The sequence below is a fragment of the Chiloscyllium punctatum genome, chromosome 36, assembly GCF_047496795.1.
Source record: "Chiloscyllium punctatum isolate Juve2018m chromosome 36, sChiPun1.3, whole genome shotgun sequence".
Classification (NCBI taxonomy): domain Eukaryota; kingdom Metazoa; phylum Chordata; class Chondrichthyes; order Orectolobiformes; family Hemiscylliidae; genus Chiloscyllium; species Chiloscyllium punctatum.
In genome coordinates this window covers 56,868,043-56,873,884 of record NC_092774.1, presented here as the reverse complement: position 1 = coordinate 56,873,884, position 5,842 = coordinate 56,868,043, and the positions used below count along the sequence as shown (strand labels likewise).

Genomic DNA, 5,842 nt, shown 5'->3' with positions numbered 1-5,842 from the left:
TATAGTGTATTTATGGAGAACGCGTCCCCAATAAACCCATTCCGCCGATTTCTCATTGAAGCTTCCAAGCTGACACTCAAAAATTCGGTTCTGAAGCACCAATGGGTCCACAGAGGGGAAGCGGCCCTTCTACTGCCCTGAGTGTGGGAAGGCCTTCAGTGATTCCTCTGCCCTGCTGACACACCAATTGGTCCACACGAGGGAAGGCTGTTCTCCGGCTCCAAGTGCGAGATGGCCTTCAGCAGGTCTTCCGCACCTGCTGAGACAACAGTGGGTCCACACTGAGAGGCCGTTCTTTTGCCCCGAGTGCAGGAGGGGCATTGCTCTTTCCTCCGACCTACTGGCCCATTGATGGGTCCACACGGTGGAGAGGTCGTTCAGTTGTCCTGTGTGCAGGAAGGCCTACAGCAATTCCTCTGCCCTGCTGAGGCACCAGTCCATCCACACCGGGGAGAATCCGTTCTCCTGCCCCGAATGTGGGAAAGTCTTTACCTGCTCCTCCACACTGCTGAATCACCAGCTGGACCACACGGGGGTGTTGGGGGGTGGGGGACAGTGGCGAAGGGGGTGAGGCCATTCTGCTGCGCTAAGTGCGGGAAGGCCTTCAGCAATTCCTCCGCCCTACTGAATCACCAATGTGCCCACACCGGGGAGATGCCCTCCAGCTGGCCCGAGTGTGGGAAGAGGTTCATGTTTTCCTACAACTTGCGGAAGCACCAGCGGGGGCACCAGCGCTCCCAGCAATCAGATCCTACCATTGATGCTGCCTTCGGTCACCTCCCAGGACTGAACCTCCTGCCAGTTCTGACAGTGGGTGCAGTGGGAGAGTTGGTGGGCTGTTTTTGTTTTCTGCTGGACTGCAATTGCCTCCCCTACACCCCACAATCACAACCCCATGGTGGCTCAGAGTTAGCACTGCTGCCTCATGGCACCAGGAACCCAGGAATAATTCCACCCTTGGGGCTCTTTGTGCAATTTATGGAGGGTAGAAAATAGATCTGAGTGGGTTAGTCTTCGGAAGATCAGTGCAGATGTGTTCGGCTGAAGGACCTGTTTCCACATTGTGGGAGTTCTCTGATTCTATGAGCTTTGCCTTCAGTGGACACTGCTGCTCATTGAGCCCGGGACTGCACATTGCCAATGAAATTATCCAGAGAAACCTAAGACCGCAAGACCATCGGAGCGGAAGTTAGTCCATTCTACTCTGCCATTCGTTAGTAACAAAAGTATTGGATGAGATCAGATACAGTGCAAATACAGGCCATTCGTGCCAACAAGTCCACACCGACCTCCCGAAGAGTAACCCATCCAGACCCATTTCCCTCTGACTAATGTACCTACCGCTATGGGCAATTAAGCATGGCCAATCCACATGACCTGAACATCTTTGGATGACGGAAGAAAACAGGACCACTCAGACAAAACTCACGCAGACATTGGGAGAAAGTGCAAATTCCTCACAGACAGCCACCCAAGGCTGGAATCAAACCTGGGTCCCTGGCGCTGTGAGGCTGCCGTGGTAAACACTGAACCACTACATATTGCAACCCGAAGTAGGCAAGTAGGAGGTTGGGAGAATACAGTAAGCCAGGCAGCACCAGGATGTGGAGTAGTCAGCGTTTTGGGTATTAACCCTTCTTCAGGACTGAAACGTTGACTTCTCCATGAGAAACGATTTACGGGAATGTTGCTGGGGGATTGGAGGGTTTGAGCTACAGGGAGAGGCTGAATAGCGTGGGGCTGTTTTCACTGGAGCATCGGAGGCAGAGAAGGGACCTAATAGCGGTTATAAAATCATGAGGGGCATGGACAGTGTAATAGACAATGTCTTTTCATTGGGGTGGGGGAGTCCAGAACGAGAGGGCATAAGTTTAGGGTCAGAGGCGAAATATATTAAAGGGACAACTTCTTCATGCAGAGGGTGGTACATATATGAAATGAGGCGCCAGAGTATATAGGTCAGGTGCTGTCAAATAGGAGTAGATTAATATCGGATATCAGGTCAGCATGGACAAGTTGGACCGAAGGGTCTGTTTCCATGCTGTACATGTCTCTGACTACTGGTCCTGATGTAACTTGAAAATAGAGTCCATAAACTTTGAACAGTTCAATCTTGTTGAGCTCACCTCCTGAAAAGTTTCAGATGAATCCCTCTGAGAGATACTGTTTAAACATGCTGAGTTGGACAAAGTATCCCATCAAGTTCAACACAAACCCAGAGATGAAGAAGTCAGAAGTCAGAACACCAAGGGGACCAAAACTGATCACAATATTCCAGGTGCATCCTCATCAACGTCCTGTATAACTACAACATAACTTGCCAACATCTATACTGAATTCCCTAACTGATGAATGCCAGTGTGCTGAAACCTTTCTTCGCTGCCTTGTGTACTGATGTAATCAGAGATATAGGACCTACTTTAAACTGATCCACAATCCAGCTGCTGGGAGCACAGAAGCAGAGTAGTGCTGCATGAGTGTGCTGGGTAGATAACCCAGAGGTCGATGTGTACAAATCATGTGATGCTATTGCCCAATGTCTCTGTAAGCTGCTTTCATATGCAAAGGTTCTCTGCTCTGTATGTTGCCTTTGCACCTGCTTCCCAAAGCTTCTTCAGTGGAGGCGTGGCCGCTGGAGCCCAGGAGTTCAACAACCCCCCGGAGCTGGGGGTGCGTAAGGCTGGAAGCTGGATTTGCTCAAGGCTTGTATTTTTAACTCATTTAAATGGTACCTACTGTATGGAACTAAGGTTTACATTAAAAACGGAGGATCATATCAGAGTGTTTATATTTAGCAGTGGTAGTTGGTAAAATGCTCTCAGAGGAGCACTTTCTATGATGCTGCATTTCTTGCCTTCTGCCCTTTCCCCATTTCTTCTCTCCCATCTTGATTTTATATTTTTTTGGTCAAATTTAATTTCATATTAATCAGACTTGCGATTCACTGTGTGCTATTAATTTGCTTGTTCGAATATTCTAAGTCAAAATTAATGCTGTCATTTAATTTCTGATGTCAGAGTTTGACACTGAATGTGCTGGTGTGAATACCAGTAAGTTGTGAAAATAAATCAAGAACTTGTGGTTTTTAACAAAAAAGAGCAGTTCACTGATATTCATGACATCGTCTCATTTGGGTGTGATGATTCAAATCTGACCAACAAACCGTTTCATGCAGTCATCCAATTGAATTTTAAAAATCTTTAATTTAATTAAAGAAAATAACTCTGGCAGGCTAAGATTTATGCAATCTATTTATAAGATTATGTCCATTGCTCGCAATATGGTCTCAACCACATTGGGAAATCTGGATGCCAACTAGCGGAACATTTCAGGGAACAACTCTGGGACTCTAAATCTAAACGACACACCACCCTGTGGCGGAACACTTTAACTCCCCCTCCCATTCCACCAAGGACATGCAAGTCCTGGGCCTCCTCCACTGCCAAATTCTTGCTACCCAACACTTGTAGGAAAACACCTCAGCTTCGGCTTTAGGACCCTCCAACCACATGGTATCAATGCAGTTTTCATCAGTTTCCTTATTTCCTCTCCCCCACCTTGTCCCAGATCCAACCTTCCAATTCGACACCAACCTCTTGACCTGTCATACCTGTCCACCTTGCTTCTCACCTATTTACTCCACCCTCATCTCTGACCTATCACCATCAATCCCTACCTCCATCTACCTATTGCACTCCCAGCTGCCTTCCCTCCAGCCCCACTTCCTTCCCATTTATCTCTCAGCCCCCTTGGGCCACCTTTTATTCCTGATGAAAAGCTTATGCTCTAAACCAAGACTGTGATGAAGCAACATCCTCAACAAATAGGAAATAGCTCCCAAGTCAGATTTCATCCCCTCTTCTGTTTCCCAGTTCTTTCAGAAATAAGGAATGTCTTTTTCTTCCACTAGAAAGTGGTCTTCCACTTTGCGCTGTCTGAAGTGTTATGCCATACCACTACTTCAGACACCTTTTAAGAATCCTTTCAACCTGTTTTTCTAACAATTGTGGAGGTGACCAAAAGTAAACATTTCACTCCTCCTCAATGTCCCATTTCTCCTCCTATGAGCCATTTTGTCATGTTGTCTATGTTACAAGCAGCCGAGTGCACTTGGTTCCTGAATTGAAATTTGGCCATTGAAGTGAACAGGATTAATATTTATCGATGGCTAGCTGTGTTTGCACTAACTGTAATTATCCACCAATACGATGTCTTTTGTTCCACCAAAACTGGAAACAATGATCTGTGTTTATATTGCAGTCGGATGCAGAAAATCATCCCAGCGATCTTCACGTTATTATAGTTTACTGAGGCCATAACAGCATTGCGTGGCAGTTTGATGCGACTAAAACCTGGATGGCAATCTCTAGATTATGTTGTAAAAATATCGGTATCATGTTTTTCACACCCCGCAGTCACCTACTGAACCAACCGGCTGTGTTTAAATCCCGCGATGAACAGTCTGTGTTTGACTTCTCACATTGCGGGGAGCTGAGCATTTACCCAAACAATGGGCACACCACCTCCCTGACACAGTGTTCACAAATCAAACTGACAGCAAAGATTCACGGGTGATCGAAAGTTTCCGCAAAGAAGATTTGACACGACCGAGAAACGGAAAGAACATACTCCTTTCTTGATTTGAAATGTAAGAAGTTGATTGCAGTGAGCCTGACGTGATTTGAACACGCAACCTTCTGATCTGGAGTCAGACGCGCTACCGTTGCGCCACAAGCTCACAGTGACTAGAAGCCGCTATTCATGCTTAAGGGAAGTGATTGCACTACAATGATTTTATGTTCAAATCTGTTCTGTTTCTCCCCTTCTCTTCCAAGTGTTGGGCTTGTATTTCAATTTGCAGAAGTTGAGATGCTCTGGATGCTGTGATCCTGGGCAAACACAGGCTGGAGGACCTTCGGCTCAGAAAGATGCAGCTGGAAGCCGGGCTGCAGACACGTTGGGGGGAAAAGGGGAAAGTTAACTGGACACTCTATTCTGGGAGATGGTCATTTCTCTACAGACAAAGCCTTCTGACTGGGTCAGTGGACAGGGTCAGGAGGTGTCAGCACAGGTCAGACAGATAAAGGGGATCTGAGAGAGGTCTGCACGAGCGAGGAGCTAACTGGCTACGTGGTGGGAGTAAGAACAATGTTGGGGAGGGGGCAGTGGTGGTCAGGGAGAGAATAGTGGCAGGGATTGTCACCATTCTCTGCAGTTGGTAGCAGAATACCAGATTGCATCAGTGTCTGCCTGGCGCCGGGATTTGGGAACCGGTGTGCTCAGGGCTGGAGAAATGGAAAAGGGAAGTTGCAGCAGGCGTGGTCTAACAATGTCAGGAGGAGAGAACCTCTGCTGAAGGCTCATGACAAATCAGAGCTTCAAATGTCTGGGTGGCATGGTGGCTCTGTGGTTAGCACCACTGCCTCACAGTACCACGGACTTGGGTTCAATTTCACTCTTATGAGGCTCTCTGTGTGAACTTTGGCATGTTCTCACCTTTGTGTCTGCGTGGGTGAACTCTGGGTGCTCCAGTTTCCGCCGAGAGTCTAACCATCTGAAGTTAAGGGTGGATTGGCCATGCTGAAGGGTCCTGGGATCTGCAACCTAGGGTGGGGAAAGTGGGTGGTTGGTAGGTCAGTCTGAATTTTATGGGCCGAATGGCCCATAGGGATTATATGAATCTACCGTCTTAGCCATGTGTCTATTGAGAAACAATTGCCCCCAAGTTTGCTGTTGATGGAGTGGGTTCCAGTTCATGGAACACTGACACCATTCCTGGATAAGGTGGGATTTGTGCTGTCACTTTCCCAACCCACTGTACCCATGCATTCTCTCTCTCCTC

General features: G+C 47.5%; 1 non-coding gene across 1 annotated transcript; it reads right to left on the bottom strand.

Moving 5' to 3' along the window:
• Positions 1 to 4,666: 4,666 nt before the first annotated feature.
• trnaw-cca (transfer RNA tryptophan (anticodon CCA)) lies at positions 4,667 to 4,738 on the bottom strand. The gene has a single exon. It is a non-coding gene; the product is annotated as a tRNA-Trp (tRNA).
• Positions 4,739 to 5,842: the final 1,104 nt, after the last annotated feature.